Source organism: Gymnogyps californianus, chromosome 1 (assembly GCF_018139145.2).
Source record: "Gymnogyps californianus isolate 813 chromosome 1, ASM1813914v2, whole genome shotgun sequence".
Taxonomy (NCBI): domain Eukaryota; kingdom Metazoa; phylum Chordata; class Aves; order Accipitriformes; family Cathartidae; genus Gymnogyps; species Gymnogyps californianus.
Genome location: NC_059471.1, coordinates 126,908,412 through 126,934,028, shown reverse-complemented (window position 1 = coordinate 126,934,028; position 25,617 = coordinate 126,908,412). Strand labels below are relative to the sequence as shown.

The 25,617-nt window shown below is 40.3% G+C and overlaps 1 long non-coding RNA gene across 1 annotated transcript in view; it reads left to right on the top strand.

The window, feature by feature from the left end:
- LOC127015658 (uncharacterized) overlaps positions 1 to 14,621 on the top strand; it is a 245,271-nt gene extending 230,650 nt beyond the window's left edge. Inside the window, exon 4 of the long non-coding RNA XR_007766358.1 lies at positions 14,503 to 14,621. This is a non-coding gene — a long non-coding RNA (uncharacterized LOC127015658). The remainder of the gene's footprint in view (positions 1 to 14,502) is intronic.
- Positions 14,622 to 25,617: the final 10,996 nt, after the last annotated feature.

Below are 25,617 nucleotides of genomic sequence, written 5' to 3'. Positions count from 1 at the left end.
AATTAATTTAGAGTTGATGTAATGAGTAGCTTGGGAGAAGAGAATTGGGGTGAAAGAGGGACTGATGGGGTTGTGCCTGATACTCTTAGTACCTTGTAATCCTTTCCTTTATTAAGAAACATGAAAGATGTATACTGAATCTTTCTAGTGGGAATACGATACCACTGGTGAGGCAGGGGACACATGGCACTGTCATGCCAGCTAATACAGCGGCCGCTGCCAGAGGGGTCGGAGGCTTTCTCCAGGAAGAGGACTCTGAGAACAGAGAGGATACTACAATAGTCTGAAAAGATCTCATGAACATTAAACCCCTTGGTATCATTGTCCATGGACTTAGTCCAATAATTGTGTGCCTGTATGACTCTGTTTTGTTCTGCAGCTTTGAAGTCTAATCCTAATTCCTTCAGGGAGAAAGGCTTGTAAAATGTCTGCATTTCAGAGAGGCAGAGGAATACTACCTTTGATGCAAGCTCTATTGTCAGTCCTGCGCAGTCCTTCTGATTCACCCCTGCTCCTACCCTGTGCGCGGGCATATTGACAGATGAGGAAGGCTGGCAGATGTGAATATTTCCTTGGGATGAGCACCGATGTGCTGTTTCTCAGTGTCAACCAGAAAGGCCATTTGTACCTAATAAAAGAACAACTGTGTGGACATTAACGCACATACACACAAAAAGTCCATGAGTATTCGCTTACTTTTACAAATTAGTTTGCTCCGGCTGCAGTCACACCCTTCATGTGTTTGCTTTGCGCAAACATTCAAGCAGGCAGGCTTTACTCTAGTGAAAGCAAACGGCCCACTTTAAAAATCATGTGCTCGTATCCTTTCAGGTAGTGAACTATCAGCTTATGTATGTATTTACCCTGTAAGTGGTAATTGCTGCAAGAGATGGCTTTGCACATGTTTCTCACCTCTCTTGTGCAGTCAAAGGAATCAGCCCAGGAGTTGGCCTGACCTGCAAATGGTGATGGACATACATATACGACTAACTTAAGTAAAAACGGTGAGAGAAAATCAAACTGCATCCCTAACCAGGAAGCTATAGAGTATCAGTAAATCTAGCATTGCATCAAAAATGCTTTTTGTCTTCCAAAAGAAGTCACTGTCTTTTATAATTCCATAGTAACATTTCTCTCCCCTCTAATCCTGAATGAATCCAAATCCCAATGATGTCTTCATCTCTTCTTCCCAATTCTTACTTCAGCTCAATAAATTGTCTCTACAAAGCAATCCATTTAAGCACATGCATAAGTCCATTTCTGTTAAATGGAACCTGAAGTAAAGGTTAAATTTTAATTATATGCTTGAGTCCCATTGCATTCACATGTTTGAAGTTAAGCACAGGCTTGAGTACGTGGTTTGAGGGCTCAAGGGTTTAACATTAATCCAGTCAGGAGGCAAAAACGATGCTGTACGTCTGTTGTGTGACGTGGTCTATTGCATTGCTTGATCCCACCTATGCGCCCCTGCTCCAAAGGTCAAGTACTTGAAGCAGACTGTATATGCTTCGTGAACAGCATTGGCCAAGGTAGATGAAAAAAATAGGCCGCGCTGAAAAAAAATTGCAGTCTGCTGGTGGACCTTCCAAAAGCAGACAAGGACATGAATTAGCCAAGTAAATGATTCCTTGAAAATTTCTCTCCACTCATTGCCAGCCCCTACTTCTCTTAGTGCTGACATGGAAGTGGATGCAAAGAGCAGGGATAGATCTGTCAGGAAGCTGGGAAGGAGTTTAAAGGAGCTTCAATCAGAAACTTTTTTTTTTTTTTAGATGAATATAAATTGTCATGGGTACAAAATGTCATTTCCTGAAGCGAAGGCCACTCTCATCCCTATCTCAGAGCATTCCAACATAAAATAATATGTGTCTTAATTATGGCGTTTCAGCACAAAAGGCACAGAAATTTCACTTTTCAGAGTTGTATAATCAAGTTGCTCCACCTTGCTATTAGGCATGAATGGCAGTCAGTGCTCCAGGGAAGCCTGAAATTGAAAGAGCAGCGGGTGGGGAGCAGTGGGTCAGGATGGGTATGCATTTAGGAGAGCTGTGTGGGGAGTCCAGAACTAGAATAGCGGGAAGTGCTGTAAATTGGATTGAACACGTTGCTAGTGGACAGGGTGAAAGATTGTACAGCATTTGTCTGTGTGACCGTAATGAGCTTTTTTCCCATAAAAGATTTGGGGAGAAAGTACTGCGTATGAATAGGGTCCCTTTAAGAAGCACTTTTAAAAGAGCTCATTTTCAATTCCAATCATGTATATGCCCCAGCAAGACTGTAGCCAGATGCTTGTAGATCTGAAGAAAACAGCCCAACCCTTTTCTTATCATCTACCAGAGATGACAGACTTTAAAAACTCAATGGCACTTTCGATAACTTCCAACAAGAACTGGGACTTGCCTGGCTCCATTTGTCTGGTCAAGGCTGTATTTCTGCGATTTATCCCATGGAGATTTTCAGCAGAACCTTACACTTAGTGTCTAAATTAATGATATTCTTTTCTTTTTGCCATGACAAAAACCACTTTGCACTATATACGTTATGCTACAGTTTTTGTCATGGACATATTCTGTAAAAGCTTTTTCAGCTTCATCACTTTGACAAGCTGATTCCATTAAATCCTTCCCAGTGATCACTTTCGTATGGTGCAGATGGCGGAGGTTGTTTGCTTGCGTGGTTTTCTCTTCTTTGAAGCTAGAAAGCAGTGATCATCTGCCAGGTTACATGGTATATCTTGCCACTGACCTGTCCCCAGGAAAACATATTTTGAGGAAACACATGCATTTTCTGTATAGCCTTCTTAGCAAATAGAGTCTGCTCATTAGTCTAGTCCATACCTTTTCTTCAAGGCTCTTTTAGGATGTGGACATGAGCTTAGCTCTTAAAGCGTGTAGGTTGGTCTGTTAATATCCGTGTGCATTAAAAAGCGCTGGATACAGAAGACATTTCTCTCCTCAGTGTTTTTCACCATTTCACCTGCACTGAAATGGAAATTGTTGAGTGCTTTGAATAAGGAAACCCTCTAGTTGTTCTCAAATACATGGTTAATTCAAAATCCTCCAGTGAAGGTTCACCACAGTATGGTGATACCTTTGCCAGATGTCTTGCGCTATTGGAGGTACCAAAGGGGTCTGGGCAAACACTGTTGGCTCTGATCTTGCCATACCGGCAAGTGCTAGATGCTGGTGATAAAAGCTAGAGCTGATAAATAATAGGGTTGATAATGAAAGAAAAGGATTCTTAATTGCAAAATACATCCCCTCACAAGATTCCTTCTGAGGAAGTGAGTTATTTTAATCTCAGTTTTATGGCATGAGGAAACTAGGATTTTGTGACTAAAGCAGGTAGGAGTCAGGGGCGGGGGGGAACCAGATCCCACAAAACCTGCCTTTGTCTTCAAGGAATGCTTTTTATCTGCCGTTGCTACAAAGGAGCATGGTGTAGAGCTACCTCTTTGCTTCGTTCTTAATGAAGCCAGTAGAGTTTTTCATGCTGACCTCAGTGATGGGTACAGCCACTGGTCTTTTCGGGGTAACTGTCAGAGCAGAATAGCATTGCATACAGCCTGCTTTTGCATAAAAAGAAAAACAAAATCTATCTCAGTAGGCTACTAAGGGTATTGAAGCATCTCAGATTCCTTAATTTATTTATCCGTGCCACAAACGAAAAGCAAATTTTAAAGCTCTTTTTTTTTTGCCACCTGCTAATAACTTCACCATCCTTCCTTTTCCAGAACGTTTCCACAGATACTCATATTTCTCAAGCTGACAGATTTCTGATCCCCAAGACTGAATAGCTGGTTATCTCAGCTTCCCATCTTATGTGGAGTTTCTCTCTCTCATTTAAAATAGTAAAAGCACTGTCTGCATGCACAGACCATTATCCTGGTTGGGTTGTTAAAGTTACTGTAACGCTGACTTTATTTTCTGTAACAGTTCTGAACAAAATGTTTCCTTTGAAAGGTCTCAGACCTCTATCCTCCCAACTCCTAATCACAGTAATAACCAACCTCAAGGAGTCATTAGTGACGACTCAAACAATATCCTGTAACAAGTCAGCTATGAAGAAATTGGCATAGTTTACCTCTTTAATTCATGTTCTTATGAAAATAATGGGTTGCAAAATAAAGCTAGCATTGCTCTCATGCTATACAGTATCCCTTGGATCTGAGTCTTTCCTCCCCCACCCACTTGTCTCCCAAACTAACATTGACTATAACTCTGCAATCGCTTATGAGACAGGGTCCATCTATAGAAGCGACGTGTTCTTAGACTGTAATGCCAGCTTATTGGACTGCTTCTTAAACTGACTCACCTATAAACCTCTTTTTGATCACTGTAACTTGTTGCATTTTTAGATGAGCTGGGAAAATGGTGTAATGATTATATTCAAATCCAACCCGTAAAGAAGGGTTTACTTTTCTGAAGCGAATGGATGCAGTGAACTATGTAAACTGGGTTTGGATAAGTTCTTGGAATTGTTTGCTTTTGGTTTTGTCTTTGTGAAATGGACACTTAACGCTTTGCAGGAAAGCTGATAAATAGCATAAACTGTCGCTCACCGCTAAGAGACTTTGTAAAATCTCTGTGTATGCTGTTTGGTTTGGCTTCAGCAATCAAAGGGATCAGCTTTTCTTCGTTGAAAGGAGCATGCAGGTGGCTTTCCAGGTTTCTTTAAGGATTTTTGTTCTCATTTGATGTGGTTCAGGCTCTAAACTGGACATCAAAAGATGTGAGTTCATTTCGCAGTTCTGCTTTAGTATTGATCAGCTTCACGATCACTTTAGCTTCCTCTTCTTTCCTTTTTTCATTCCATAAGATGGGAATAAGGACAATTCCCCCTATAAAGCAAAAGGTCGTGTTCAGCTCATTGGTGGTTTGTTTGGGTTTTTTACAAATAAAACTCTTGAAACTATGTATATTGAACTCCACAGCTTCAAGGCATGTTAGTTTCTCTCTGGATGAGCTGTATTGATATGGATAAACTATACTGTTTTGGGGAAAAGTGGAAAACTGAGAAGTTTGGTATTATTTCTACTTGTTGACTGGGTCAGCAAATGAAATTGCCAGGCTGGGATAGCCCAAGATGGTTTGGTTGTTCAGGAGAGGAAGTTCAGGACTGGAACAGAGTGTCGCTTCAGAGAGTGAGTCCTACTAGAAAGGGTGCTAGGGACTTACAGTGTGGTTTCTTTTATATTATGTCTGACTGGGGCATATACCTTTTCTCTTCAATTCCATTTTGCAGTAATTTGAGTCAATCAACCCTGTGTTGTCCTCTATCTATGTTATCAAATGGATACTCCAGTTAAGATTGAAGAGTTGGTGAAAAATGGCCAAGCTACCCTGCTGTCGCATGACTGACTTAAACTCCCTTCCTGCAGCATCACATTGGTGGTGAGGGTCATGGAGGGAGGTGTGTCAAAGTTAAACTGATAAAACAAGGAATGAAGGGAGGAGGTGTTTAGCAGTAAAACTTAGAATTAGGCACAGGATCCTATAAAACAGCATCAGATTTGGTGATAAGAGGGATCAGATTCAGTGATAAGAGACTACATTCTTGATTCTTGAGCCACCCATCCCCATCTAAAAGAGCAATGAAAAATTTAGTTCCCCTGAAACTCAGTTTTCAGGGCACATGTCACAAAACTAACAGCATGCTAGAGAGTACGCTGTTCTCATACTGAATATAAAATGTAGAGTATTGTTCCCAGAAGCTGTTTTAGTGGATCTTTATAAGGTAGTTTTGATTTATTTTAACAGACATAGCGTGAGAAGAAACAGCTGAAAAATAAATTCCAAAGTATTGATTATGGCCTTTTAGAAAAAAAAAAGTTGGTTCTTCTGGAAAACTCAGAAGCAGCACATATTTAACCTCTCTTTGTAGATGCTGAGGGCTTAACACTGCATATAGTGGTGCAGCTGCATAACCCTGGTGACTTCAGTGGGTCTGCAGGGGTTTAAAGGCAAGTGAAATACTTCTGTAATGCTTTTAGTCTCGTTCCAAGTGTTGCATACTGTCACAAGAACACAGTTCACGTTCGAAGCAGTACAAATTGTAAAAGACAGAGCACAAACCATATGGTACCTTACCTTTCAAGGATTTGCTGCTCTTGTGTACGGTATCTGTCAGGTTAGCATTTTCCTATAGGTCTTCATATAGTCACGTTGTGATTTCTTTACTGGATAGGTAGTCAGGAAAACATTCTGACATTTTCTTTAAATGATGGTGACTATGGATTTGACATACTTACACTTTTCCGCAATGATCTTGCTGCCACTTCGCTCCTGATTTTATAGACACACTCATATTCAAGTCCTAAACCATGCAGCTCTCACCAAAGAGAGCAAGCTGGATTTTTGAAGTCCAATGTAACCCCAGCCTGGGGCTTGCCAGAGCTCTGCTCATACCCTTTGCCTCCCAGCACCCATGGATGGTGCAGACCCCCACATCCCTGCGCAACCCTCCAGTCCCCTTGCAGCACAGGCTTAGCAGTGCCCCCCACTCCAGCCCACCCTATTCTCCAAGCCTCGTGCTACTCACAAACTCAGTCAGTGCCCTTTAGTTCTGATCTGCAGTGCCTTCAGGGAAAAATGATATATCTGAGTACTTGTGTCCCAAATTGAATGTTATTCAGATGTTAAAATGAAAGAAATATTATGGAGAGTCAGCACGTCTCACTTCGGAAATAAATTATGTGAAGTACACTGGAGTGTCATGGCTCTTGGGACCACATATGATCCAAAGATACCATTTAGAGAAGTGATCACAACACTGCTAGATTTATCAGATCATCCTGGAGGAACATTAATACCCAGAAAGAAAATAATAATTAGCAATAGAAAGCTCCCAACCAATAACTTAAACTCATTTTCCGAGGCCACTTCCTCACATCAGTAGCCTATTTGTATGTATCACTAGATTTTATAGCAATTATCTCCTTATTAATAGTAGACAAACTTCACTAATTGCTATTATTAATACAGATGCATTTCATTCCTAGTACTGTACTTTCTCAGCTTAACATTTCGGTTACTCAAGTTTAGTCTGCTTAAATAGTTCAGTATTATTTGATTGTACTTTCTCATGCTGTGTAGTCCAGTTTTGGCACTGCTGAATTCAGGACAGGTACTTGAGAGGGTGCAGGGAACATGGACAGTGCACTGGAGCTGCAAACCTCCAAGCAGGGAAGCAAAAGATACACTTCGCTGCTTATCCATCTTGCAATAAGGAGAGCATGACAGTGTGGCTGTGGTGTAAGGCAACAGATCTAACTTGCGAGCTGCCAGTTCGACCACACTGCCGCAGAACAGAAAATTCACCTACAGGCATGAGCAGAGCCAAGACCTAATTTTTAGGGTATGATCCTGAAAGATAGCCAGAACCTTTAGGTATATATCCTTGTATATTTAGGTAGATATGTTTTCTGTTTTCTTCTATTAAGGTTTCAAAGCTGAGTTCCAAGTGCCAAGAGTAGCCAACACAAAATATTTTATAAAATGGAAATGCCCAAACTGTTTATGGACCACGAGGACAACTCATCTTGTCAACAGTTGACTTCTTTTTTCCCTCTTTTCTAAGAGTGAACAGGGAACAGGCTGTAAGCTGGACAGAAACAACCCAGTCACATTGCAACCCCCATCTTTCCCAGGGCCATCTTTGCTGCTTCACTGTCTCTTGATGGGAGCACGCACAGCCATGCAACAAGGGAAGTGCATCAGGGACGTTGGAAAGATGACAGGCAGGAGCAGGCAACTGCTGCCACCAAAGCAGTGAACCTAGCCTACAGCATAGCCCTTTGGGCGGTCAGAAGTAGGCGGTGTGAGTTATTTTGGCAGCGGCCGCCCCTTCCCAGGTCTTCTGTTTCCCAGAATTAGTCCTCCAGCACCCAAGAAGCACTGGCCTCCTTGTCCATGCACTCCTCCGGGGCGGTGGTGGACAGCAGGGAAGGGGCAGTGCTGTGGCACTGGAACGGTGGTGGTGGGCAGCTTCCTTCTGCCAGTAGGCTGAGCTGTGTGAGGCTGTGGTGGCCAAGTGCCTGCCAACACAACATCCTGATTTAACATATTTTTACAAATTCCTGAAAGACGTAGTCAGTGGTTAGAATTACTGAAAGTTAAAAGTAACACCATTTCAGGCCATCTTTAAGTCAAGATGCATGCTCAAAATGCTACATTTAGATTATGAAACAAGAATATATTTAACCTTTTTTTTTTTCATGTTTGCTAGTTTTGCTCTCACCCTGAGCCCCTTAAAGCAACTGCTGCTGAAGCTGTAATGTACTGTTGCTTCCAGAGAGCTATCCTGCTCTTCTTTTAAAGATGTTTTCCTCAGAGGTGCTTTGTATAGAGACTTTTCTTGACTGAAGTTCTTCTTAGGGAGCTGGAGACCTCCGATGGATGTTAATTAGAGTTCAGTTTGCAGATGTAAGAGATTCCTTTTCTTACTTCATCTGTCTCATTGTTTTCACTGAGAACAGCTGGTAGGACTTATTTTGGGCTGAGTTACCTGTGGAATGAGTCAGCTCCTTGACTTCATGTCTTTTTGAATTAGCTTACATATACATGAAAGTCCAAATTTTGATTGGATTAATTTCTTTTGTCCTATCAAAATATAATATTATCCAGCCTTCCTGGCAAGCAGAGGGTGCTGAAAAATCTATTCCATCAAGACTTTTCTTTTGTATTTTCTAGTTAAGGGTCCATTAAGTTTCTGGTTTATAAAAGCGTTTTTGTGTGTGTGCACGTGTAACACACATTTAAAGTCTCCTTTTCCCAGTACATATTTCTTAATTTGAAAAAGACAGGGCTAACATTTTAGCTATTCTTAATTGCAAAAAATAAAAAAGTCTCCTTTTACTACACTTTCTGGTCCAAATTTAACAATGATACTAAATAGTTACTTATATACTAATTAAAGAAAATATAAGCTATAGCTATATCATAAATCCTTTACAATATGTGATAAGGTAAACTGCAAGATTTTCTGCCTTCAAGTTTGAGAGGAAAAAAGTCAGTTACCTTTTCTGTTATCTTCTGTGGACTGTAGCTTCTAAACTAACTCTGTCTTTGGAAAATGAGTGATAGAAGTATTATCGATAAACTTAGATTCAAAATTGTTCTCAAGTCGTCGTTGCATTCTCTTCAGAACCACAATTTGGCTGTTTATTTCATTAAAAAGAGTGTGCATACCTGTAGTTGAGTAGATTTTTTTCAAATTATTTAATGATACATATCCAAAATACATGTCTAAGTGCGTTCCAGTGTATACAGACATACCTTAATTCTAACGTACGTACAAAAACTCCTTGTCATTTTTCAAAGATCATTTTGTTTTGATTCTCCAGTATCGTAGACTTAAGAGTTGATACATGGCCATATAACTGGCCCTCAAGCTGAATTTGCAGTATCCTCTCCCATTTGTGCTTTCTCCCTCACTGCAATAAGCTGTCAGTTGTAAAACCATCTCCTCAGTTCATCACTTTCCTAGCACTAACTCAACCGAGTGATGTTCATTTCCTTTCTTATTAGATAGAGCAGCCAGCCCTCCTCTTCGGTCTTGTATCAATGAATGAATCCACAAGGACAAGGGCCTGGCTGCAGAGCTGTCCTTCTCGTAGGCACACAGAGGTAAAGATGCAGAGGAAGAAAAGGAACCTGACCCATTAACCCTTTGAGAAGACTTGGTTGATTTCAAAGGGAGCAGGATCGGGCCTCTGCAGAGGTCAAGATCTGCAGAAGCGCTATTTTCTGATCGGCCTTTTGGACTGTTTCCGTGCTGCGACACAGTGTTTGAGTAGGTGTCATTATCAGTCCCCAAGTAGACACCATTGTGCAGTGAAGCCTGTTAGTAGAGGTGACAGTGAAATTCCAGATATTTTGGCTGCTAAAGGAGGTGGTCACCTCAAGTAGCATGACCACAGAAAAAAAAAAAAGGAAGAGGAGAACTTGAAGATCATTTTCCTTTATACATTGCCATGTCGCTTTTCCTGATGTGGCTCCTTACCTTGCGTGTGACATCTGTGGCTAAGGCGTTGTCATATTTCTGGTATGCTAACATAACATTTGACTGCCTTCCTCTGCATTCTTGTAATTAACTCCTAATATTAAAGCAGTTTCCATCTCTGGATTCTTCAGCAAGCTGATTGAAAGGCAGTTTAATTGCACGGCATGGCCAAGAAACATGTTAGGTGATTGCTGGCTGTAGTAAGAGTTAATGTGAAGGTAATAGGAGATATCACAGGGACTAAGATTTTGCTGGCCATTAGCAGAGGTGACTTCAAAAAGCAAATGATAATTAGTATAAGTTTCACTGAACCAAGTTTCCATCTGCTGCTAGTCACTGGATTTTGAACTGCTCTCCTATTAAAGATTTGCATGTATTTTCCTGAATTCTCGATGGAAAGGACACTTAGGGGAAAAGGGTATAAATCAACAAATAACAATGTAACCTGCAGAAATATAAATCTATGTAGATTAATCCGTGTTCCCTAAATTGCATGCTAGATTGTAATTCAATCAAAGGGTAGGGGTCTTGTGACGTTTATGAACATTTATGGATAGTATGAGCACTCAGATTAAATGTCAAACCTGGTATTCAGTTTAGAATCACGTATTATTGTTGTTCATTAATATATAAAAACAACAATTATATCCACTAAAATCCTCAATTTAATTTTGCTGTAATCTGTCTCTGCTGTGTCAGAGATGCAGTGCAGCCTCTCTGCCCCCTCAGATCATTTACAGGGCTCCACCGACTTTCAGCTGAGTCTCCTCTTTCACCGTGTTCCCCCAGCATGGCACTGGCTCCGTTTGGCCTCCTCTGAACTGAGGAATTCTCTAGTAAATTATTTTCTTTATCTTCCACTGCGATTAAATTCTAGTTTAGATACTGAGCAGGTGTAGTGCATCCAGGAGGAGAGGGATGACAAGACTCTGCATCTTAGATCCAATTCACTGAGTAGATTGCATATGATAAAGCTGTGGCCTTCACTGATTCCGTATTGGTAAAGGGTCAAAATGTTTGGAGGCCAGAGCAGTCAGTTTAGGATTATGTGAATCCATTGCCAGTCCTCCCTGCTTAAAGCAGGTCATAATTTGCCTGCTTCTTGCCAGTCTAGGGGCTAAAGGAATAACATTTCTCACCTTGGTAGTGCATTACATCAGAGAGATCCTAAATCACTTTGTAAAAATGAAGCAGAATCACTGTCCCAATTTACCGCTAAGAAAAAGGCACTTGAAGTGGGTTAACTCAAGCCATTTAGTGAAGAAATTGTAAGAAGCGACTGAATGCCAATTGCAAAAATGACTTTGGCACCTAAGATGTTAATTTCCTTGAAAGTAAGCAGTGCTTAAGCTAACAAAGGTAAAATATTCTCAAGTCCCCAAGTGGTTTACAGCCAAAATTTCACTGACTTCCAATGGACTTTGACGTGAATGCCTAAGTCACTTTTGAAAATTGTAGTTAGCTTCATAAATCCATTACCTGCTTATGTAATGTAACTCATATGACTGGATTTCACTATCTTAACTCCCCATAAATAGAAATTCTTCAGTGTTTAGAAACCTTATTCTCATTAAACTGAAGAGGGGATAGATTCCTAAATAACCTTAACATCTAGGCCTTGCTTATCTCTTAGTCTTTGTGATTTAAATAGAATTTATTCATATAGCAAAGAAAGAGAAAGTGGGCAGAATCTGGCCGCAATGAAGCAAGGACAGGCTTAAGATTAGCCCCTGGCTATTCTGTCCGATGGCCAAAACAGCTTCCAAGTAATAATCGTTAATTAACACGAGGAATTCAATATGAAAAAGATCAGTGGATTCCCTTTGTCCACCCTACCAAATAGAGCCATACTGGGTTGAAAACAAAAGACATAAATAGAGACGGGTAATTATTCTGCTTATAACATGGAGACCTGGGGAAAACAGTCAGCTTTCTCAGACTTCATTTTTTTATGTTATTATATAATAGCATATCTTGAAGAAATCTACTGTGTTAATCTAATGTAATTAGGTTAAGTATGTCTCTAGTGACAAACAGTGCCATATGATAAAAAGTTTCACCCCAGCATTTTAATGGTCCAGGTTCTGCTCAATGTTTCAATTAAGTCAGCACGATTGCACAGGGCAGTGAGAACAGGATTTGGCCCACTTCTCTCCCTCATACGTGTTCTGCAGTTATCTAACCTGGAATGAATCATAGTTTCCTCAGACACGTCTTGTTTTTCCAGTACTTTACATGGAAAGTTTTGTTTTCATGTATTTTCTTTTGAACAAAACTGGTAATCAAGTGTCCAGACCAACTGCGATCATTTAAAAAATTACGGTGTTTCAGTTCTGGTGATTTGCCAAATCCTAGTTTGCAGCTTCTAGTATATTGTGCCTGTCTAAAATTACCCTACAGTTTTAGTTAGGTATGACAATCTTGTTCACTTCTTATAGCAAATTCGACAGTAATGTTACTGTAAGTTGTTACTCAACACCTCCAGAGTCTCAGGCCATAATTTGTAGAATTCTTTGGCATCCATGTCATCAAAGTTGCTTGATGCTTTCCCTTAAGAGAACTTGTTTTATGTTGCTTATAATAGAGCCAAACTCTAACCACTCGACCTAAAATTTTCCATTCTGTGTTTTTTTTCCCATGCTGGATGCCTCCCGCTTTTTTTTCCTTACTTTTTTTCTTTTTTTTTTTCACTCCGGGGCTCCAAGGCACATTCTTTGGCTCAGACCTCTTGTCTCAGGTTCTTCCATGGTGTGCAGCTCACTGTCCCATCTGCCCAAAACCCTGAAAGAAATACTTCCCAACTACCAGCTGCTAACAGTCCTTCACATATAGTCTATCGCAGATGAAGCTATGGGCTTCATGGTTAAATATTCAGGAGCAATATAAAAGGAAAATAAGGGATATATGCTTAGCAGAGGAGTTCTTTTCCACCAGGAGAACTTTCTTGTTGAAGTTCATCAGAGTAATGGATTCTTGAGATTAAGATAAATAGTGACCTGCTCTCCACCAGCCTGATCTTGCCCTTCCTTTCACCTTATGGCACTTCAGCTTTTCAGTCTGGGCACAATCCATCCTGTCATCTGTCACATGCAACTCTTCCTTATATGTGGGAGCAGTCAGCTTCTTTAAAGAGAAATTTGCTGTTAAACAAGGCCTCTCTGGGTGGCCTGTCCAAAGGATGCTATAAGCATCTTGTTTGCTGCCCTGCAGTTTTTATGATTCTCTCTGCTCTTTGCTGTATTTCTTCCACCTTCCTTGTGGGTGACCAACCACTAGATATGCACACATGCTTTCTCTGACACTCTCCTCTACCAGGCCCATAATTCCCACAAATAATAGCTACAACTCTGAGCAAATTTTCTGACTGCCTTCCCTCTTTCTCTCCTGTGACAGCTCCTCACTTTTCCTTCACTGTCTCAACTTAGGTTTGTATTTCTCCAAATATTTTTAATTGCTTTGAGGAATGATAGAGCTAATCTCTCCCTGTAACTGGACAGGAAACAGTAGGTGAGGGCCATGTCTTGACTTAAGTACTGGAGTACACCACATGGATCCCATGGTCTTTGTCGACCGTGCTCCTGGTCCCCCGATAGCAGTCTTTTGGAGAGCACTGTCTGGTCTGACTACCTGAATTTTTTTCAGCTTGGTGAAGGGAAGGGGGGACAGGACTGATTTGTAGCTTTGAACATTTTGGGGGCATCTGCCTTTGTTTTCTGTGTCCAACAGGAGCATATCTTCTTGTTACAATTCAGAGCGTCAGGCTTTGATGCATTTTGTCTTCATCCCAGGTTAATATGTTTTGGAAAACATGTTGGCAATATAGCTTAGATACACCATAGTAGACTTTGGAAACTAGACCTGTAGTCTACCGAAAGTTTGCAAATCCTTTAGCCCTTCCACTTTCATGCAGCCATTTTTTTTCTTAGGGGTCTCAGGGTAACAAATCTGTCAAGTCCAAAAGATGCTGTGTTGACAGAAGGAACTAAGACAACACAATTTTTCTGTGCAGCTATCAGCTGTAATGTAAGCATCCTCAGCCCTAATAATATGCCTAACCCCTCTTCTGTGAAGGTCAGGATCAAGAAGGCGAGTTCTGTTTCAGAGGCCTGTATCATCTGGCATGACTGCTAAGAAGAATGCCATTCAAATCTGGCAGTGTTTTTGTGATAAGAGCATTTGTCCATAGGAGCCACAAGCCTGTTTCATGGAGGCTGTTGAACATCCACCAGAGGATATTTAGTCTCTGCTGGCTTGGAATTGTCCCAGGACTGAAAGGCTCCTCACCCATTACCAGTTTTCTCAGCTACATAGTTTTGGGGTCAGGTAATTTCAAAATTTCCAAGATTTATGCAGTTTGTGAATTTAAAGCACTTGTTTTTTCTCTCTCCTGTGGGAACTGCTACCATCTGTGAGTCTCCTCGATCCCTGTTTTATATTGGTATCGTTTGGTGTGTTTATTGTCACTTAATTTCCTTTTTTCTTTCTCCCTTTTCTTCTCAGATCACTCACGATCAGTTTGTGGCCTTCCTCTGAAGGAGCCTTTCCTGTCTCTTGTGTAAGTATTTATACCAAACATTTTATACTTTTCATTGATATGAGTTGTGCATTTTGTTCAAGTTCATCCAAGTCAGCCCGGAGCCCTTGTGAACTTCTCTGTTGCTCCCCATGGCCACAGGACTCAGTACTGAGTTTTTATTCTAATGCAGCGGTCCAGGATTTTAATGCAGTGTCAGCTTATGGGACTCAGACTTAGTTCAGTGACGTGTGATTGATTGTTCTGGAATTTATATGTGTGTTTCTGGATGACAATATGGAAGATTTCTGTTATATTTGGGGATATACGTGTTGTGATGGGCGTTATGCTGTTGCGCTCTGATTCAGAATAAAACATATAGTACTCCATGCTGTGCAAGCGTAAAACAAGTATAGAAAACAGTCAGCTAGCATTTCAACCTGTCCTTGCTGAAATCTGACCTTGTGGCATGGGACCCTTCCTTACCCAGTCCTGCGTGCTCTGCTACCTAATACTGACCTGCTCTTCTTATCTGGCTAGATTAAATATGCTATATTCTCTTTGATATCTAACACTATTGGGATTAAAAATCTGTTAGTGGTTTCTTTGGAAGATGTTATGTAGAGTTCTTTTCTCACCTGGTCTCATTCACTTGAGTTTGGCTGCTGCTATGTAGGTTGTCAATTTGGTGACCTTTGTAATTGAAGAAAATACTATATTAATCCAGATAATTGTGTTTTTAAGACCTAGAACAGAAAGAAATAAAATTTTCATGGTTTAAGTTTTGCTTTTTCCTTTTTTGGGGGGATAGGGGATGGAACCTTTGGGAGCCTTTTTTTGTTATCATTTGGGTTTTAATTTTGCCAGGTTCTGACACGTGATGGTTTTGCATATTTGGAACAAAAGTTTGCATTTTGCTGGGATTCTTTCATACATATTGGCAGTGAAACCTAGTGTTTTTAAAACAATGATGCTTCTTGTTGTGATATAAAGGGAAATATAGCACTACCACTTTGTAATATTTACTATAGTTAAGTAAAGACAGAGCAAAGTTTTCCAAATGTCCACCAGCATTTTAAGCCACTGTTTTGGGATGTCCAAGCTGGAGCTATTTAGTGAATGCCAAAAATAATGAGGGCTTTTAAATTTAGATTTAGAACTCCATGTCCAAATATGCCTAGACTTTGTGTTACTTTAGATCTCCATTTTGCAATTTAAATTCATGTCTCCTACCCGTTCAGAGAGGAAAGTAGATGGCTGTTAAAGTGCTGCCTGGAATTTAAAAAAAAAAAAAAAAAAAGCATAGCACAGTAAGAAAAATAGCTCTTTCATATTTGGGAGAGGAATTAAACCTGCAAATTTATGTTCAAGTTGTGTTTTGATTGTTGGCATTTCTTCAAAGGGATGCTAAGGTGCAAATGGACATTTGTAATTTTTTCAGGTGCATGCTGAAACAATCAGAGAGCTTTCTTTTCCTGATACTAGACCTAAAATATGTGACTTTAACATTTAAAGTTGACTCACTACTTTTGCGGTGCAGAAAGAAACAGCACACCTCCTTCTCCCCCGCCCTGTGGGCAGAAGCATGAGATATGCTGCAGTGACTGCGAAAGGTGGTATGACAATGCCAGCTACCAAGGAGATGTATTTGAGCTGACCTATCATGCCTATGGTGTCCCCATATTTCTTTCCTTTCCCCTTTGCCTTTCATTATAAGGTGTCCCAAATCTGTAATTTACAACGAGCTGTTCCAGTTTTGCTCTGATATATTTGCTACAAATAAGTAGGAGTCTATGCGCGTGCATAGCTCCCTGTGGCGATGTCAGGCCTGTGAGACGAGGGGAGCAGAGGCCCCCACAGAATGCAGCATGGCTTACGTCTAATGTGACATTTATTTGACTCGGAAAGGCAATTGATTAAAGTCCCATCAGACCTTTGCCATCATGTATTATGTATTTATCCAGCAGGGGCGGTTCATAACGGCCCCTGACAAATCCTATTATTTTTGTTGCAGAACTTCATAATATCGATAAAAAGTGTTAATGATACTCAGGGACGTGAAACGCACTCCGCTTATGTTAACACTTCCTGCAACAGCGGCAAAATCATTTATGTCTGTGTGTCGTGGTTTAACCCCAGCCAGCAACTAAGCACCACGCAGCCGCTCGCTCACTCCCCCCACCCAGTGGGATGGGGGAGAGAATAAAAAAAAAAACCCCAAACTCATGGATTGAGATAAAGACAGTTTAGTAGGACAGAAAGGAAGAAAAATAATAACAATGATAATAATAATAAAATGACAATAATAATACTAAAAGAATTAGAATATACAAAACAAGTGATGCACAGTGCAATTGCTCACCACTCGCTGACCGATGCCCAGTTAGTTCCTGAGCAGCGATCCGCCCCTCCCGGCCAACTTCCCCCAGTTTCTATACTGGGCATGATGTCATATGGTATGGAATATTCGTTTGGGCAGTTTGGGTCAGCTTTCCTGGCTGTGTCCCCTCCCAGCTTCTTGTGCCCCTCCAGCCTTCTTGCTGGCTGGGCACGAGAAGCTGAAAAATCCTTGACTTAGTATAAACACTACTTAGCAACAACTGAAAACATCAGTGTGTTATCATCAACATTATTTTCCTACTAAATCCAAAACACAGCACTATACCAGCTACTAGGAAGAAAATTAACTCTATCCCAGCCAAAACCAGAAAACTGTGGCAGGGACCGTGTGCCTTCAACATTTGCACAAAGGCACCAGTTTATCATTGTTCTACCTCTGCAGCGCAAGGCAGTTTAGGTGGAAGCAGCAAGCTGGCTTCATGGTAGGTAGGCATGTGGAAACCCAGAGCTGAAATCCCTCTCCGACAGTGCTTTGCTGTGTGACCATGCGTAAGTCGTTTCCCGTCTGTCTGCCTTTGTTTCTTGACCTGTAAAACTAGAGTGACACACTTTCTTGCTTCTTTAAGTCAGGCTTATTCCACAGCCAAGGGCTTCTTTGTGCTCCTCCATTCCCAACTTAGCAAGCTCTGTAGGAGCCTCACTTTATTTCAGGCACATGCGTAAAGTTTGTATTGTTTGTACTGGTTCTCTCCTTTCTCTCTGGAAGATAGGTCCTTCAGGCCACGGATACTCTGAATTCTTTTGGGTAACAGAAAAAGTAGAATTGGGACATTTTTACATTAGAAGCTGTTAATGGTACCTGTCAAGCATGTTTCTGATTAGAGATAATAACTGATTTGTTCTGCCCTCTGCCTCAGTACCCAGCGCTGGTCTCTCTTCTCATATCCCTACCCACAACTTGCCGATGATTCAGTCTTCTTCCTCCTCCTCCCCCAGGTTACACACATGTCTGTCTGACTATATGGCACCAAGGTTTTGGAGGTGGAAGGATTTCATGGATCTCTCCCCCAAATGATATTCCCACTTAAGAGGAATACAATTAACCTCTGCTCCACTTGAATGTCCTCAGGAGTTTGAGAGAAGCAGGTGGATTCTTTGTCAAAAAACGGCCTTTTCATGGAGGAAGAGTCTTCCAACCGGTCTTGAGCCTTTCTGTCATATTGTCAACAGCGTGTAACAGTGTCAACAATACCAAGGTGCTTTACAGTAAGATAGGTAGCTACAGTAGGATAAATAGCTACAGTAGGACACTTACTTCAGAGCACTACCCGTTCAGATGGAACCCATACAATATTGAAGAGTTATCCGCTGTTAGCTTTGGTAAGTGCAAATCAAAAATGCACCAAAGTGATCCAGATACAAAGAAGTTGCAGGACATGTTAACCTAATTCCATGAACATCTGTCCATTTCCTTGAAATAGGTTTCTGATGTAACCGGATTGTACTGAACTCCAGCATCATTCCTATTAGATTCAGCACTGATTCTAATCCTTGTTATTTGACATCCTGTTAAAAAAAAAAAAAGAAGAAATTTAAAAAGTGCCATTTATTCCTCAGCTTCATGAAGACATAATCGGTCAAGTAATGATGACCTAAGGGAAGCTGAGCAGCGTCTTACTGATCTCATCATAGTTATGAGAACCATCCATCATATGGCCAGTGATTTGTATGTCAAAAGACACCCAGCAGTATTCTAGCCTGCCAGTTGCCAGTTTCTGAGAATACGTATTCACTTTATCAGACATGATGATGCTCAAATAGTCTTTGATATCTATATATGTGTCCCTGCTGTTGGTACTTGTTCACCACCAAACTGTCATCTGTTAGCACTCTGAACCATCGTCGTGAAATAGCAACTAATTAGCACCGTCTGAATCCCTTTATTTGGTTAGCCTGCTTAGTATTGATTTGCAGATGAGGAACAACAACAGCGATTGCTACATCAGGAACAGGGAGGAGGCATCTTTTCTCAGGTTTCTTAAGAAGCTCTCCGTTACTTCAGAGGAGGATAATAACCTCCAGGTCAAGCTTATTCATGAATCAAAAATGAACATTTGCAAAATGCCAAAAAAGTCTAGATGTAATAAGCCTTATGTTTACAACAGCTTTCAAGAGTTAGCATTTTTCAAGAATTATCATAATTAATGTAATAAATAGACATGCAAATTATCCAGAAGAATCAGTTGATCTGCTTCTGAAGATAAGGAGTTGTTGGAAGGGAATGGTCACCTACACAGCCATCTGAGACAGGAAAGGGATATTACTTCCCCAGCTTTTGTGTGTCTCCTGAAGGAAGGGAATGTTCCAAAAAAGAGAACAACATGGGCAGATGCCCTTTATTTGGCATTTGCAAATGAGAGAAATGGTGAAACAGGCTCGAAATAGCAGTGGAGCAGAAATTCTGCTCTGATGTGTTTATAGAAATCAAACTGTGTAACTGGGAATGCACCTCGGGATGAATGTTCTTGAACAAGTGCCACAACTTTAGGCTTTATTCTTTATCTGAAGACATAACCATGAAATGGACTTAAGCAATAGATTTACATGAAAAAAAACCCTTATTTAAAAGAAATCTGACAGAGTTCATGGTTTTGTTCTAAAACATCTTTAACAAAAATAGACCCAATATCCAGAAAACCAGAGAAGTAGCCAGGTTAAAAAAAGGGGCAAAATTTGATACTAGTTTTTCATTCAAGCATTAGTTTAAGTGTTAACGTTCAAATTATTTAACAAATAATAATGGCTGCCCATAGCTGTGGAGTTGATGTGTGGATTACAACAGAGGCATGTATGCAACCTGCTTTCTAATTGCAATACCTACAAGATATCCACTGAAGTTGGATGAGATTGAATTTAAGATTGGCCAGCATGACAGCTGAAAATGTCACACCTTTCTGCCGTTATGCTTACTAGAGATCTCTTTGTTCTGGGTTATTTTTCATCTAATTAGCGTAATATAATGTATTGAGTGTTAGCTTTTTTCAAAATATAACAGATTACAGCAGAAAAAAAATAGACTTTAAACTAGACAGTTCTAAGAGCGTAATATTTTAGATTTAGCTAGAAAAAAGAGAGAGACAGAAAATGCAGTTGTTCAGTGAGCTTTTACCCCACACTGGCATAATTTAATATATTTGGATGGAAAAGACCACCTTGCTGAATCAGTAGCAGCATTTCCTACAGCAGTTTGAACACCAACTATCAAAATATTAAGACAGTCCAGTTTGTTAGGTCTGAAATCACAGCACAAAATGGCACAACTACAGAGTGTAGCAGAGTTTTTCAGAATATTCCCTTTGCAGTTAGGGTAAATTATCTTCCAACTTTGGCAAGCACATTGCTCTTCTACAGTTATATCACCAAATGTCTCTCTCTCTTTTCTGAAATGTATTGTCAGTCCTTCTCCTTATGCAGAAATCCTCTTTGATGCACCCTGCTTTAACATTACGTTGTATACCTGTCTCCATAAAATGTGCACATTTGATATAAGGTAAAAACGGTACCAAGAGCAAGTAGTGCTGGAGGAGTTTTTACTATAAAACTGCATATCCCGAAAGAGGTGGTTTCCCAAAAGTCACCTCTTGATCAAAACATCATAGATTTGACTGTTGAAACTGGCACCGAAATATGAATACTCAGGGAGGTCTAAATGCCAGACCACGTCTCCATATTCATGCTGAATGTCCTATGTGTAGGACACCATGATTGAAAATGAGCTTGTAAGAGTATCTCCTCCATCTCCTTTTTCTCTCTGCCTCTCCCACTTAAAAAAGAAAAGAAAGCCATCTGCCATGTCGTTCAGCTGTGTGCCATTACACAGGTGTACATGTCAAAACATAGGTGATTAGTCTTCAGGCCATGCTTCATGAAGGCTGTTTTACCTCTTGGTGGGAATGGGAACTCTTAGACATAAAAGATTCACAGTGTATTAAGAAATAATGTTTTCTTCCTCTGAAGTTCTTGTTCACTGCTGCTTCTTTCCATCATTTTGGATAATATCATGCTGAATATGGCTCACAAATTCAGCCCCCCAGGTAATATTTTCATTTCATATGTTTGCATGCCCAAAATATTAGATTTTTGCACACCACTGAAAGCAAATGCTTTTGGATTTGAATAGATCTTGCTCTCTCCCATTCCATCATATTGAGTTTTAAGTTTAATAGAATAGCTGTATCAGTTTTCTGAATGCTGTTTTCTAATGTTTTAGCTTCTTAAGCACACACTAAACAGCTTGATTTTTCAGAGACAAAATTGGAATCCCAACTTCAAATAGCATACAATTTAAAGGTATTCATGCTTCACCCAGTCACCAAAGTAAGGATCACTTGCAACATTTGGATCTGGATGTGTGTTTAAATTTTGTATTCATCTGTGTTTGCTTATCCTGGATGTCTGTAAAAGGGATTAATTGAATTTCACTTTTTGCAATAAATCCACTTTTACATAAAAGTCAGAAATTAATGTGTTACATTCTGGATGCTCTGCAATATGCACTGAAGGTTGTGAAGGAAACCTACTATGTGTGGTCAGCATATAACCAACCCCAAAGAGTGATTTGTTTCAGAAACTGTTTTTCAGTTTTTGCACTTAACAAATCCTTCAAGTTTTGGTTTTTAGTGCAAATTTCTTGGTGTGACTGTCCATGCATGCTTAGCATGGTCTAGTTACGACACTAAATAATTAAATTCTGCCACAGAAGACTAAAACAAAAATGCGGCTTTTCTTCCAGTGAACTTTAATGGAAAGGTAACAATTTTAGTCATTGAATTACCTGTAGACTGAGGCATGCCTCAAGGAAGATTGTCAAAAATCCTGGGTTTTTTTCTTAACTTGTTGAAAATATGCTGACAGATCATTTCTTTTGGAGCCTGCAAATTAATCTCACATTGATACCTTCTACTGTGACTTCTGTGGCACTGTCTTCACCTTCCATCCTGGCATGGCTGTGTTTTGATGCACGTCATCCTGGTACATAAAGCATGCCAGTGCAACATCGTTGCCTTGCTAGTGGTCAGCCCAGTTTGTCCTACTGAAGAAATTTACAAAATGTCATAGCCTGAATAGATCAAGAAAAACATGTAACACGTTCAGGGTGAAGCAATGCTTTTGTAAGTCCTTCTGTTCACCAAGTATTTCTCCTCCACATCTTATTCCAGCAGCATTTTGTTGGGAGGCAGGGTCCAGCATTCAAACGAGATCTGAGGCATTCAGCAAGCAGATTTGTAGATGAATGGGCATCCTGTTCTGGGAATAAGAATATTTTAAAAGCACAAAAGTGAACCAGATATTTAATTCAACTGTACAAGTAAACTGCTGTTGTAGCATCTTCGAACTACTGAGTTATAGCGTCTTTGAACTTCCCAAAGGACAGAACCATAGAAATAGCACAGAAACATTATGGGTGAATGAGGCCTAAATATTGTGAATGAGCAATTTATTGAAGTTAATTGATCCTTTTATGGCTATTAAGCATGCTCCCACTTTTTCCTACTCTATGCCTCCTCCCTTTGAGGGGCCTCAAAGAAATGTTACCCACTCCCCCCAAATCTTACTAGTTAGAAAACGCTATTTTGTTTAACTAGAAAATTGTGGAAATATAGCCTTCACCTTGCCCAATAATTCTTTTTTCACCACTGCCCCATCTCCCCTTTAGGTAAGCATTTGCTCACCTTACAGTCCTTTTGCAAATCTTCATCTGAACTCATAATTTCCCTTGTGATACTGTATCAAATGCTGTACTGATAGATGAAATTTACTGCATTTCCTTTGTCTGGATAATCAGTTATCTTTTCAAAGAAAGTTATCAGGTTAGTCTACTACAATCTACCTTTGGCAAACTCATGTTGTGTTTTATCCCATTTTCCATTTACCTACGTGTGTGTCTCATTATTTTTTCCTTCAACATTTGCTGCACTCATGCTATTGAAGTTCCTGATGTTACATCAACATCAAACAGGTGTAAGTGAGATCAGAATCAGTTTCAATACGCTGTAGCACAGCCTTGCAAAAGCCTATTCATTCTCACGCCTGCAAAGTGTTAAGTTCTCATCCGGCAGACAAATAAAATTCCGTTTCTTATTTTTCATTGTCATTATAGCAAAGGGCAGGTGAGCTGATTTTGAGCCTTGGCTGGTGAATGTTTGCGATGATTTGCAAAAGGGTTTCTAGAGATAGAATCAGAGACATCTACCTGCACATGAGAGTGCTTGGGCACTTGCATTAGCAAAACCTTAATGTATGTATCAGTAATGAAAATCTTAATTAAGAACGCTGCATCATTGTCCATGAACACCCTTTCTTTCTCTGTGTGTGAAGTCCTTTGTGTATTGTAGCATCTACCTGGTCCAGACAGACAGAGCCCTTGAAGAGTGTGTCTGGCAGATCTTCTCTTGATTATTAACAACTAGCAAATGGCAAACTCTTACTCTTCTTTTGTCTCGACACTGACGCTCAGAATAGTAGAGCATACAGCATAACTTACAGCTTGTTTGGATTTTTTCTATTGCTCTTTCCACTTCATTATTATATTGGTAGGTTTCAAAATCCAGTAGCATTGATTAGAACTGAATTATGTAGCTTAGAGTTGCCAAAATGTGCACAGACACCTATTTACCCAATAGTATACCTTTTCCTTTAGAAACAATACACTTGGCTAGGCCATGTTCTGTATGCACAAAAAGTATGCTAATGGGATATAAAGACTAAGATTTTAATCCTCCTAAACTCAGGAAATTTAGAGTTAAGGTTCCCACGGCAACCTTACCTCTGCCCCTTGCTTACAGTAGGGTCTCTTACTGTATGATCCCTAGCTCTGGGCTTACCAAGGCAGATAGTACAGAGAGAAGACAGTGCAATGGGTAGGAACCGCTGAGTTTTTTCCCTGTAATTGTACTCCAGTGACATTTTGTTTGTTGAGCACCGCCTATATGTTTGATGTGGTTTGAAACACATTCAGGAAACCTCTCAAAGTAATGGACATACAACTGAGTTATAGGTGTTCTGATAAAAGCACAGATAATGTAAGCTAAGGAAGAGTGTATGCATGCACACACACACATTTCTCTGTATGAAAGCCCATCAGAGTTGTATCTTTTGCTTTCAGATGAGTCAGACTGTCTTCTCTGATTCACTGTCATGTCACTGACGTTGATAGTTTCTGTGGACTTACACCTGCACGGTAGGAGGATAGGTCCCAGGAAAGGCAAGAGCAGGAGGTACTGCTATTTACTTTGAATGAGAAACAGCTATGGAGTCTCTTCTGGTCTGTACAAATCAGCACAGTTGAGCCCCATATGGAAATCTACACATGCAGTGACTTTCCTTTTGCAGAAATGTTGCATCTTTAGGAAGAGTTCTTCCAGCCTGACAGAAGAGTTCTTGCTGAGGCCAGTGGTTCATGCAAGGCATAAAAGCCACATACGCCTTTACGTCGTCATATAAAAAAATAGTTCTGAAAGTGAAACCCATGTAATCCAGTAATCAATCAGACTGTAGCTCCTGTTTCAGCCACCATTAATACTCTCAAAACCAACACTTACTCCACTAAGACATCAAAACCTGAAATACTCCAGATTAAATGAAGTGTTTAAATTAAGTTAATGGCTGATTCTTATCTGCTTGGTATCCTGTCAGTGCATTTCTATCTAGGCAGAATATAAGTGAGGAGTCATCTCCAGTCTGATTTGATGCCATTCTGTTCCGAAATGTAAAGATGCAATAATTAAAACCGTAGAAGTATGCAACGCCAAATTTAATTCAGAATCTTTATGGAAAGCTACGGCCATCACAGCGGAGCACCACGTGTTGTGGGCAAGGGGGAAGAATACGGTTGTCCTTGTCCCACCTTAAGTGCCAGTTCCAAGTTTTTTAGAGAGTACACAATCATAGGTCTATACTAGTAGTTGAAGCATGATCTTGAAAGGAGACCATGCCACCTACACATTTTCTGGTCTTATTGCCAGCTATTAGCCCGCCAACTGTTAAAACTCAGGGTAGCTAGCCTGGGCTTGGAGAGAGCAGCCTTGAGCCACCTGCCAGCAGGCAGGGCTGAAGAGCGCATGGGTCCTGCCGTTGTCAGTCTGTCCGGAGTACGTGAAGCCGAGCTGGGTCTTGTGAAAACACCAGGCTAGAGCTTTAGCTGTGCTCCTCAAGGGTGCTTGTGCATATGCAGAGTGCACCGTAGCCACGTCTGAGACTGACAGGTCTGAGCCTGCTCCCAGTATAAACAGTGTCCCCCAGTCCTCCCTGTTACAGCTCAGCCACAGATTGCAAGAATAGTGTCTTTTTTTTCTTTGTTTTTTTTTCTTTTTTTACTGGTCATTTACACAATTGAGTGTCTACAGTTAGAAAACTGTAGCTCAATGTCTGGGAGAATCTTTAAGAAAAGAAAGATATTTTAATATGGTAATAACCTTGTTATTTCAAAACCAAATGGTTTCAAACATGGCAGTGCTGCTGCTTCTCTTTCAGGACTATGTACGTGTCAAGTTTGATGTTTTAAAACAAAGCTGTGTTATAATTATACAAGCGTGTTTAAGAAAAAAAGGCTTATGGAAAACTTAACAGCTGGAAACTGTTTTTTACATACTTGGATGACTCAAAAACAGCTGAATGGGTTTTTGCAAAGCTTTACCAAAAATGTCATTTCTGGATTGAGACAAGGCATGAGAAATATCTGCTGAAAAGGTAACAGTTTCATA